The 12,546-nt window shown below is 49.9% G+C and overlaps 1 long non-coding RNA gene across 1 annotated transcript in view; it reads left to right on the top strand.

Annotated features, from left to right (window-relative positions):
- Nucleotides 1-11,247, top strand: part of LOC142310459 (uncharacterized) — a 33,132-nt gene extending 21,885 nt beyond the window's left edge. The window contains exons 2-4 of the long non-coding RNA XR_012754159.1: nt 10,382-10,448; nt 10,540-10,620; nt 10,721-11,247. This is a non-coding gene — a long non-coding RNA (uncharacterized LOC142310459). The remainder of the gene's footprint in view (nt 1-10,381; nt 10,449-10,539; nt 10,621-10,720) is intronic.
- The last annotated feature ends 1,299 nt before the right edge of the window (nt 11,248-12,546 follow it).

Genomic DNA, 12,546 nt, shown 5'->3' with positions numbered 1-12,546 from the left:
CTGTTTCCCAGGGGGCAGAGGGACCAGGTCCTTGTAGCCACTGGGATTTACAGTCATATGAAAAACTTTGGACACCCCTATTAATGTTAACCTTTTTTCTTTACAACAATTTGGGTTTTTACAACAGCTATTTCAGTTTCATATTCCTAATAACCGATGGACTGAGTAATATTTCTGGATTGAAATGAAGTTTATTGTACTAACAGAAAATGTGCAATCCGTATTTAAACAAAATTTGACCGATGCAAAAGTATTGGCACCTCAACATAAAAGTGACATTAATATATTGTAGATCCTCCTTTTGCAAAAATAAAAGCCTCCAGTTGCTTCCTGTAGCTTTTAATGAGTTCCTGGATCCTGGATGAAGGTATATTTGACCATTCCTGTTTACAAAACAATTCCAGTTCAGTTAAGTTTGATGGTCGCCGAGCATGGACAGCACGCTTCAAATCATCCCACAGATGTTCAATGATATTCAGGTCTGGGGACTGGGATGGCCATTCCAGAACATTGTAATTGTTCCTCTGCATGAATGCCTGAGTAGATTTGGAGCGGTGTTTTGGATCATTGTCTTGCTGAAATATCCATCCCCTGCGTAACTTCAACTTCGTCACTGATTCTTGCACATTATTGTCAAGAATCTGCTGATACTGAGTTGAATCCATGCGACCCTCAACTTTAACAAGATTCCCAGTGCCAGCATGGGCCACACAGCCCAAAAGCATGATGGAACCTCTGTGACGACATGGACTCTCATGGGTTAAAGTTTCTTAAAATTCAGCCAGACAGGATGATAGATTGTTTATAGACGGGGGATAAGTCCCTCATTGTTTTTACAAGACTCTTGTTGACTCATGTAATTGTGTTGGCCACTAAAAGTCAGACGTATTGTTTTTCCAGACTCTTCCAGTAATCATTGTATTGTAGTTGTGTATTGCTAATGTGATTACCTTAGTAGCCATTATCTAGTCTATGCATTCCAGACTACATGTATACCCTCAGTCTTTCTGTAGACATCATTTGGATGAACGTTGTCCATGCAGCTTGAGATTCATCCAATGGGAGAGGCGATCTTGTCCAACCAATCGATGAGGACGCAGTGTATCCAAGTGGAAGGCTGTGGCTATAAAAGGGATTTCTTTAAGCCACCAGGTTGATGAAGGTTGTTGATGGATGCTGATGGATCCAGTCTAAGCTCTTAGGAGCTGACTAGAGGATCAGGATATCTTATGGCTTCAATCTAGGGACTCCGGTTCCGGTTGGAGACCATATCCACAGCCTAGGGATTTCGACTCCGGCTGCCAGGATTGTATCATCATACCAAGGACTACTTAAGGAAGAAACCCAGGTTGGGACAATTTGGTCACCTGGCTACAGACTCAGCAGACCTCAGCCAGCTTCCTAAATCCAGTGCTATTCCTTTCTCGGTGGGTGCCCGCCGAAAGCGGGGTTCTGCTGGATTGGAGTAAGTGGCCCTGGAAGCTCTGAGGCAAGGACATTCTAAATCCCTGGTGAGCCAGTGGAAGGGTGAGACTCTGTTGCCTGTTACATTTGTATTTTGCTGGTTATGTGTTATGTGCCGTTAATTGTTTGGGGATCCAATAAAGTCTAATTATTGTGGTTCCCTCATCCTGTGTTGTCTGAGTAGTGTTACGCCCACGATTAAGGAGGCCGGCGTTCAGTTGGGATGAGCCCTGAGCCACGCTGTCTTTCTAAAGGCGGCTGGTTCAGTGGACGAGAGCACTCACTGAGCCCCGTGTCTCCACAATTGGTGGCAGCAGTGGGATACTACTCAGCCTGGTTTACCCAGGGGAGCTGCAGTGGACTGGTGTTCGTGGACACCGTCCAGGGCTCAACAACCAGGGGGTCACATAAGCATACCCAACAGGCCATAGGGGAGGCATTCAGGTTTCGAACGCTGCCATGTCCAACCCCACCAGCTCAGCCATGGGACAAGGACCAGACAGGAGTTACGACCGCAGCAGTAAATGGATGCTACAGGATCTGTGCCAGAGGCGAAAGATTATCTACTGGAATGCTGAGACTCGGTCGGACTTGATCCAGAAATTAGTCCGTTGGGATGCCCAGAATGATGCAGAGGACGTTGAGGATCCCGCCGATATTGACCCAGAGGATTTAAACTATGTGCCACATCATGGATCTAGTGACAATCGGTAATCAACTTTGTCCAAAATGGCCCAAGCCACAGCGTTTTTGAATGCATTGGGGCCTAGATCCTCAAGAGAAGAGAGGGCTTGGATTCTGGAATATGTTTATGGGATTCCAGCTGCCGTACTGCTAGCACCAGCCGCTCGAGAAGGATGGTCCCGCTACCCAGCAGAAGCTGCACCAAAACAAAGAGGCCGCATGCTTGGAGCCCGTCTGCCACTCCAACCAGTCAACATATGCCGAGATGAACCAACGAGACCTGAGGAATGCTACTCCCAAGAAACCCCAATAGCTGAGGAAGTGGTTTATCCAGTCCACACCCTACGGCAGGCCGGACACCGTACACCAGCCAACCTCCATCCCCACATCCAGACGGTCAAGGTCGGTGATATACAAGCTCAGGGACTTCGAGACATTGGATCTTTCATCACTCTGGTAAGCCCAGTTATTGTTTCCCCAGAAGACCATTTACCAGATTCCCAATTATCCATCTCCCTGGCTGAGGGCCAGCGCTCAGACGTCCCTCTGGCATGTGTGCAGTTGGACCTAAGGACCGACCAGGGAGAGGTCGAGGTAGAGCTTGTGGATAGCCTCCCCACACCTGGTATTTTGGGGACCAACCAGGAAGTGATCGATGTGGGGATTGTGAACAGCCTCCCCATACCGGTCATTGTGGAGACTGACCAGAGCAAGGCTGATGTGGAGCTTATGAACAGCATCCCTACCCCTGGTATTTTGGGAACTAACCAGGAAGTGATCGATGTGGGACTTGTGAACAGTCTCCCTATACATGTCATTGTGGAGACTGACCAGAGCAAGGCTGATGTGTAGCTTATGGACACCGTCCCCACACCAGTTACTTTGGGGTCTGACCAGGAAGAGGTCCATATGGAGTTTATGGACAGCCTCCCCACACCTGTTGTTTCAGTGACTAGCCAGGAGGAAGTTGAAGTGGGGTTCATAGATGGCCCCACCAAGCCTGTTGTTTCGGATACCACTCAGAGGGAAGTGAAAGTGGGGCTTGGGGATTACCTGCTCACACCAGTCATTTTGGAGAATGACCTAGGACAAGGACTATCCAGTCAGTTTGAAGCAGCCATCACCCATTTCGAAGCCAAGCAGGACCCTGATGTGGATCTTTCTAACATCTTTTCCAAGGATAATTCACATTCCCAGTCTCCAGCATCCACTTCTGAGCCAAGAACCGTGAGTAAGCCTAACCACACTGTGGCTATTGACTGGGGGAAGATTGATAATAAGAAATGTATGCAAGCCCAACTCATGGACCCCACCTTAGTGCTTGTCCACAATATGGCTGTTCAACTTGGGGGAGGTAATCAGGGGGAGGTGTATAGATGCGAGCCTCTGTTTCTGATCTCACCATTAAAAAGGACAGTGCCGTCAAGAGGAGAAGGATGATCGGAAGCCTATCATGTCTGGCTAATATTAAGAAGGGGGAGGAATGTGACGACATGGACTCTCATGGGTTAAAGTTTCTTAAAATTCAGCCAGACAGGATGATAGATTGTTTATAGACGGGGGATAAGTCTCTCATTGTTTTTACAAGATTCTTGTTGACTCATGTAATTGTGTTGGCCACTGAAAGCCAGATGTATTGTTTCTCCAGACTCTTCCAGTAATCATTGTATTTTAGTTGTGTATTGCTAATGTGATTACCTTAGTAGCCATTATCTAGTCTATGCATTCCAGACTACATGTATACCCTCAGTCTTTCTGTAGACATCATTTGGATGAACATTGTCCATGCAGCTTGAGATTCATCCAATGGGAGAGGCGATCTTGTCCAACCAATCGATGAGGACGCAGTGTACCCAAGTGGAAGGCTGTGGCAATAAAAGGGATTTCTTTAAGCCACCAGGTTGATGAAGGTTGTTGATGGATGCTGATGGATCCAGTCTAAGCTCTTAGGAACTGACTAGAGGATCAGGATATCTTATGGCTTCAATCTAGGGACTCCGGTTCCGGTTGGAGACCATATCCACAGCCTAGGGATTTCGACTCCGGCTGCCAGGATTGTATCATCATACCAAGGACTACTTAAGGAAGAAACACAGGTTGGGACAATTTGGTCTCCTGGCTACAGACTTTGCAGACCTCAGCCAGCTTCCTAAATCCGGTGCTATTCCTTTCTCGGTGGGTGCCCGACGAAAGCGGGGTGCTGCTGGCTTGGAGTAAGTGGCCCTGGAAGCTCTGAGGCAAGGACATTCTAAATCCCTGGTGAGCCAGTGGAAGGGTGAGACTCTGTTGCCTGTTACATTTGTATTTTGCTGGTTATGTGTTATGTGCCGTTAATTGTTTGGGGATCCAATAAAGTCTAATTATTGTGGTTCCCTCACCCTGTGTTGTCTGAGTAGTGTTACGCCCACGGTTAAGGAGGCCGGCGTTCAGTTAGGATGAGCCCTGAGCCACGCTGTCTTTCTAAAGGCGGCTGGTTCAGTGGACGAGGCACTCACTGAGCCTATGAAGTTCAAAGCTCAATGAGGTTACAAAACCAATTTAGTGCGTTCAGTAAGTCAGTAAAAAGTAGTTAGGAGTGTTCAAAACAAGCAATTGATAAGGGTGCCCATACTTATGCACCGGTCAAATTTTGTTTAAATGGAGAGTGCACATTTCTGTTAGTACAGGAAACCTCATTTCAATCCAGAAATATTACTGAGTCCAACATTTATTAGATATATGAAACTGAAATAGCTGTTGCAAAAACCCAAATTGCTATAAAGAAAAAAGGTTAACATTAATAGGGGTGCCCAAACTTTTTCATATGACTGTATGTGAATTGGGGAATAGAGAAGGGAGTCAGTTCCCAATGATGATGAAAAAAACACTAAACTGATAGTGTCGTGGGCGGAGGAGGGGACGCTGCGCTTTCCCACTGCTCGGGTCCGGCTCACTGCTGCTGCTGCTCAGTGGTGGCTCAAGCGGTAGGCCGGATCCCGGGGACTCGAGCGGCGCTCCTCGCCCGTGAGTGAAAAGGGGAATTTGATTGTGGGGGATTTGATTATTGTCCGTGACGCCACCCACGGTTGTGGTGATTTTGGTGACACCACCGCTACTCTAGACGGGGATCCCGGGAGCGGTGACAGGGAGCAGCTTGGTTGTTATTTCTCCCCTCCGTGGATAGGGGGTTGTTTGTCCCGGGGCCCGGGCGGGCTACGGGGCCTGGCGAGGTGCAGGGTCGCGGGGGCAGCGCTGTGCCGTACGGCACGGGGGTACTCACTCAGCCTGAGACGATGACACAGTTCTCGGTAAAACACTCGGCTGGATGGACGGGTCCCCCAGACGGCTGCGGTTGCTTCTTCCCCGTAGGTTAGTGATGACCGTCTCTCCCTGCACCTATGTTCTATGTTGATTCCGATGGGTTCCCACCGGTAACCCGCTCCCCGACTTGGATGTAGGCTGGAGGAGCCCCTTTTTGCCCGCAGGCGCTGGCCCTGGGAAACGGTTGCCCTTGGCGGTGGCGGTGTCTCCCCTTCACGGTTGGACGGTTGCCTTCTGTCGGGACTTGACTGTTTGGAAACCCAGGAGGTCCCCTTCACTAACGGATTCGGCAAATTCACGGCGACTCCTAGCCTTACCGGGGTCCGAAAAGCCCCTGCCAATGGTGCTGGCTTCTCCTTGTGTACCGGTACGGTACCGCCGGGCCACCGCCCGTCCACGGTCCTTACGGCAAACTCCGATAGGCCACTCTTGCAGACGGTCACCACCGTCTGCCAACCTTGCTGCTCCGTCCGGGCCACACACCCGGACTCACTTCAGTCTACTCTCTTGCCACTTCACTACTCCTCGCTCTTCCTCCTTCCACTTTCACTGCCCAAGCTAATCTGCTCCTTTTCCCTCCTCCAGGACTGTGAACTCCTTGGTGGGCAGAGACCAACCGCCTGGCTCCACCCCCTGGTGTGGACATCAGCCCCTGGGGAAGGCAACAAGGGTTTTGTGTCTGGCTGAGATGTGCCTAATCGGGGTGTAGGGTGTGGTGGTGTAATTACCTGTGGCCCCTGGCTTGTCCAGGGCGCCACAATAGTGATTGTAAAAAACTTGATCCCACCAGATGTTTGATGTTCCCACAAAGGAATGGATGGTAGATGGAAATAGTAATTTGTAATGTGGCGCACCTGAGGCTTCCGTCGCCACAGAGACATTGCACCCCAGTCAGAGGTGTGATGTCCCATCCTGGGTAAGGAAAGGGTACATGCCAGTTCACAGGTAAAACTGCACTACACCCATTGCTAGGCACACACTGGGACAAGGGATAGTGGCAGTAACCCTCCCATGCTGCGTGCTGGGAGGGGTCGTAAGACCCATCCCTGCTCCCATAGGGTGGTAGATTAGCAACCAGGGGGTGGGAAGAGCCAGCCGAGTGTAGAGCAGAGAGGAAGGTCAGAGTTTCAGTTTACCTCAGAGAGTGAGAGAGTGAGGAGCCAGCATGTAGCTGTGAAAGAGAAAGGAGCTCTGTGAGCTCAGAGTGTCCGCAACAGAGAAAGAAAGCAACAGAGAAGGAGAGAAACAGAGAGTAGAAGAAGAGCTCTAGTCAGGCAGGAGCTAAAGAAAGAAGAAAGTGACGCTTCCTGGTGAAGACCCTGGGACTCGGAGGGTCCAGGTGACACCAAGCAGAGAACGAAGGGATTCCAGGGCCACAGATAGCTTCAGAGCTGGTGGCCAGTGAAGTCAGCTGAGAAAGGACACAATTAGAGGGGTGCACTGGCATCAATCCCCAGATCTACCCGGGATCGGCGGAGGTCCCTGACGGTGGTCCCAGCAGTCCAAAGGCTCCTGCAGGCCTTGACAAGAACTGTGAGTAAAGACCTTGAAACTGCACCCCTGGTGTTGCCTCAGTTATTTCTCTGCATAGACACGAATAAGCACCAACAGTGTCCCCGGGGCACCGCTCCACCTGTGGGGAGCAGTACCACCATTGCTGCCAAGTCATCAGCCATATTTAACTGACACCCACCAGGGCCACGGAGTTGGGCCCCGCCACCACTGATTACCCCCGGACTAGTCCGGTCCGGCACCGGGTGTCCCATAGCCCTGGGGTGGGCGAGTCAGTAATATGAACATGTTTATTATTATAGTATAGAGAAGTTACAGACATTGTTCAGACATAGAGATTGTGCGCTGAAAGTAGAGGCCCCGTCACACATAGATAAATCTTTGGCAGATCTGTGGTTGCAGTGAAATCATGGACATATTGTTCCATTTGTACACAGCCACCAACCTGGCACTGATTGTCCACAATTTCACTGCAACCACAGATCTGCCACAGATCTGCCACAGATCTGCCACAGATCTGCCACAGATCTGCCACAGATATATCTCTGTGTGTGACAGGGCCTTTACTGTAATGAATGATAGATCGCTGTGATTGGGAGTTAGGAAGAAGAGGGAGGAGGAATGTTGGGTGTTTTGGGGGAGGGTTGTAATACTCTTCTCCACAGGGCCGCCACTAGGAATTTCAAGGCCCCATACTGGCAAAATTTTTGGGCCCCCTTGAGACTCCGCCCAGGCTCTACCCCAGCCCCGCCTCCACCCCTCAAACCTTCCACAGTCCTGCCGCCACTCTTTGAAAAACTAACAAATATATTATGCACATACATATCACACACACCCTGCCCCTCCTATCTCACACAGCCTGTACACACACACACACACACACACACACACACGCACCCCCATATCACACACAGCCTGCGGCACCCCCATATCACACACAGCAAGAGGCACCCCCATATCACACATAGCCTGCGCCACCCCCATATCACACACAGCCTGCGCCACCCCCATATCACACACAGCGTGAGGCACCCCCATATCACACATAGCCTGCGCCACCCCCATATCACACACAGCCTGTACACATATACACACACAGCCCGCAGCAACCCCCCGTATTACACAGCCTGTACACATGTATATACACACACACCCTGCAGCACCCCCATATTACACACAGCCTGTACACATATACATACAGGCTGCAGCACCCCCATATTACACACAACCTGTACACATATATACACACATAGGCTGCAGCACCTTCATATTACACACAGCCTGTACACATATACACACACAGGCTGCAGCACCCTCATATTACACACTGCCTGTACACACACACACACACACACACACACACACACACCCCACCCCCCCATATTACACACAGCCTGTACACATATACACACAGCCTGTACACATATACACACATATCTGCAGCACCCCCATATTACACACAGCCTCTACACATATACACACACAGGCTGCAGCACCCCAATGTTACACACAGCCTGTACACAAAAATACACACATAGGCTGCAGCACCCCCATATTACACACAGCCTGTACACATATACAGAAAGGAATAACTTCGGCACACTGTATGTTTCCCAAAGAGAAAAAGATGGACACAAGAAAGTTGATTTCAAATCCTTTTCTTTTATTCAATGTAAAAAAGTGGGCCGGATCCGGGGACTCGAGCGGCGCTTCTCGCCCGTGAGTGAAAGGGGGTAATGTGGTTTGGGGGATTTGGTCCATGATGCAACCCACGGTTTGTGGTGAGGTTGGGGCACCACCGCTGCTATTGACGGGGATCCCGGGAGCGATGGCAGGGAGTGATGGGAAGTCAGTGGAGTTTAGAGTTTAGTGAGTGAAGTTAGAAGAAGTGGAGAAAACTGACTCTGTCCGGGTACGTGGCCCGGGCACCGAGAGCAAGGTTGGCAGATGGTGGTGGCCGTCTGCAAGAGAGGCAGATCAACGCGGAACCGTAGGACCGGAGACGGGCGGTGGCCCGCCAGTACCGAACCGGGGAGCGAAGTGAAGCCAGCACAAACTGGCAGGGCCTGCGGACCCCGACCAGGCTTGGAGTCGCCGTTAAACAGGTCAAATCCGTTAGTGACCGGAACCCCAGGGGTTTCCAAACAGCCAAGACCCGATTGAGGGCAACCGTCCAACCAGCACAAGGGAAATACAGCTACCGCCACAGCTAGAGTTCCCAGGGCCAGAGCCTACGGGCAAAAGGGCTCCTCCGGCCAATATACACGCTGGGGAGCGGGTTACCGGTGGGAAGCCATCGGGACCGAAGAAACACAAAAGGTGCAGGGAAAGGCAGCCATCACCACCCGTCCGGGAGAAACCACAGCAGCCGGCTGCGGGACCCGTCCATCCAGCTGTTTGTTTTACCACAGACTTTGCATCCATTTGTGGCTGAGTGAGTACTACCGTGCTGTCCAGCACTGTGCTGCGCAGTCCAAGCGACCCTGCACCTTGCCCAACCCTGCCTCCCTGTCACCTCACCGGGCCCCGGGACCACCAACCCCCCTACCCACGGAGGGGAGAGAAACATCCCAGGTGCTCCCTGCCATCGCTCCCGGGATCCCCGTCAATAGCAGCGGTGGTGCCCCAACCTCACCACAAACCGTGGGTTGCATCATGGACCAAATCCCCCAAACCACATTACCCCCTTTCACTCACGGGCGAGAAGCACCGCTCGAGTCCCCGGATCCGGCCCACCGCTCGATCCACCGAGCAGCAGCAGCAGCGCCGGACCCGAGCGTGATGAGCGCAGCGCCCTCCCCGCCCGCGACATAAGAGATAAAGGGACAGTTGTATCAACATCAGTTAATTGAAAATACCAGAAGCGTCTAGGGATTAGCTTAGTAAAAGGTCCAGGGAATCTGGCTGTCAAAATCCAGGAAACTGGCAGGCTAAAAGTGAAAGGGATAAATGAGCATGCAGAGCATACAGTGACTCCTGATCACCCAGCCGAGTTACCTACCCTGTGCCTCTGGTGCAGTGTGTGCAGACCGCGTGTCCTGTGTGGTGCTGACAATGTGAGGAGTGGGCGTTTAATGCTAATTGGAAGTGACGTCTGGATACCTCTCCCTTTTAAAAGCCCACTCCTCACATTGTCAGCACCACACAGGACACGCGGTCTGCACACACTGCACCAGAGGCACAGGGTAGGTAACTCGGCTGGGTGATCAGGAGTCACTGTATGCTCTGCATGCTCATTTATCCCTTTCACTTTTAGCCTGCCAGTTTCCTGGATTTTGACAGCCAGATTCCCTGGACCTTTTACTAAGCTAATCCCTAGACGCTTCTGGTATTTTCAATTAACTGATGTTGATACAACTGTCCCTTTATCTCTTATATAGCCCACTTTTCATCCCTTCTCTCACCATTTTCTCACCCTTAGACTTTCCATTTATTCCTGGACCTTACAGCGCCCCCTTCTGGCTGAGTTCTGGTAAATCACCTCTCAGGTAAATCTCCCTTGTATTTCATATTCCAGACCCTACTACACCCTGAGTTATACCCATGACTTGATATGTATTTCCCCTTTCATATATGGAGGATCCCCCGGCCTCTCTATGAACCACGACCCGTATACTATATACAGTGCCATATCGTGCTAGATCTTTTACGTCACTGGAGGTAAATAATCCCCATTACAGTCTATGTCCCTGAAATCTTCCTCCTATGTATAACTCTTGTATACATGACTCTTTTTCTATATTTATATCTCTTTATATAGGTCTCATTTCTGCAGCCTCTAGACAACCTACCTTTCCGTGTGCGGTCTCCTACTATAACACACAGGGACTCGTGTTCAGACCATATGTGCGGATATCATTTCAACCTTCCCTGACTAATAGGTATCTTCCACACAGTATTCAAGACATATCATTATGTACTTCATTTTCATGTCATCTACTGTAACATTTTCCCTATAGTACCATGTGATGACACTACCACTTCCCTACAAGTGCAGTTCCTTCATGTCACAGCTTATACGCTGTTCGTGATTACGCATACTCTTTGTGGTACGTTCATACGGCATCTACTTTTCTAAGACTGTATCCTGTGATACCCCACATGCTTATTTTTCTATCCCTTTCCACAGCAGCTGTTAAGCACATATATACATTCTGCTTGCTGATCTCCAGTGATTCCTGTCCATTCTAGGTGAGCTCTCCTGCCTCTGACACCTCCCCTATTAGTTACACCGCGTACCACCTTCATCACGTATTTATCCCATATACACCCATAATACGCGGTATATTTCCTTTTTACATGTCTAGATTTACTCCCTCTTGATATTCTTGATGTTGTGATCCTTTGATGCTCTGCTGTTCCCTCCTCAGGATTCACTTATGCATTTCGTACTGTATTATGGTATTATGTCAACATTATCCGTATATTCATATTGATGGATTTCCTTTTGTTTTGTTTTATTGTATATAACACTACATCCAGTCTGTCCGACCTGAGGAAGGCCTCTTGGCCGAAACGTTGTTCCTGGCGGACCTTTTGTTTTGTACAGCACTTCTTCACTTTTTCACATTGAATAAAAGAAAAGGATTTGAAATCAACTTTCTTGTGTCCATCTTTTTCTCTTTGGGAAACATACAGTGTGCCGGAGTTATTCCTTTCTGTATTGACGCTTTTCTCCTGAGCACCTGTGCAAGGTGATGCAATGTCTTTCTCTTTTTTTTGTACACATATACACACATAGGCTGCAGCCCCCCCATGTTACACACAGCCTGTACACATATACACACATAGGCTGCAGTACCCCCATGTTACACACAGCCTGTACACATATACACACACACACGCGCTGCAGCACCCTAATATTACACACAGCCTGTACACATATACACACATAGGCTGCAGCCCCCCCATGTTACACACAGCCTGTACACACACACACAGGCTGCAGCACCCCCATGTTACACACAGCCTGTACACACACACACACACACAGGCTGCAGCACCCCCATGTTACACACAGCCTGTACACACACACACACACACAGGCTGCAGCACCCCCATGTTACACACAGCCTGTACACATATACACACATAGGCTGCAGCACCCCCATGTTACACACAGCCTGTACACATATACACACATAGGCTGCAGCACCCCCATGTTACACACAGCCTGTACACATATACACACAGGCTGCAGCACCCCCATGTTACACACAGCCTGTGTACACACACACACACACACACACGCTGCAGCACCCTAATATTACACACTGCCTGTACACATATACACACATAGGCTGCAGCACCCCCATGTTACACACAGCCTGTACACATATACACACATAGGCTGCAGCACCCCCATGTTACACACAGCCTGTACACATATACACACAGGCTGCAGCACCCCCATGTTACACACAGCCTGTACACATATACACACATAGGCTGCAGCACCCCCATGTTACACACAGCCTGTACACACACACACGCTGCTGCACCCCCATGTTACACACAGCCTGTACACACACACACACACACACACACACGCTGCTGCACCCCCATGTTACACACAGCCTTTACACA

Source organism: Anomaloglossus baeobatrachus, chromosome 5 (assembly GCF_048569485.1).
Source record: "Anomaloglossus baeobatrachus isolate aAnoBae1 chromosome 5, aAnoBae1.hap1, whole genome shotgun sequence".
Lineage (NCBI taxonomy): Eukaryota > Metazoa > Chordata > Amphibia > Anura > Aromobatidae > Anomaloglossus > Anomaloglossus baeobatrachus.
Note: the sequence above shows the minus strand (reverse complement) of the source record. Positions and strands in the feature narration are given on the sequence as shown.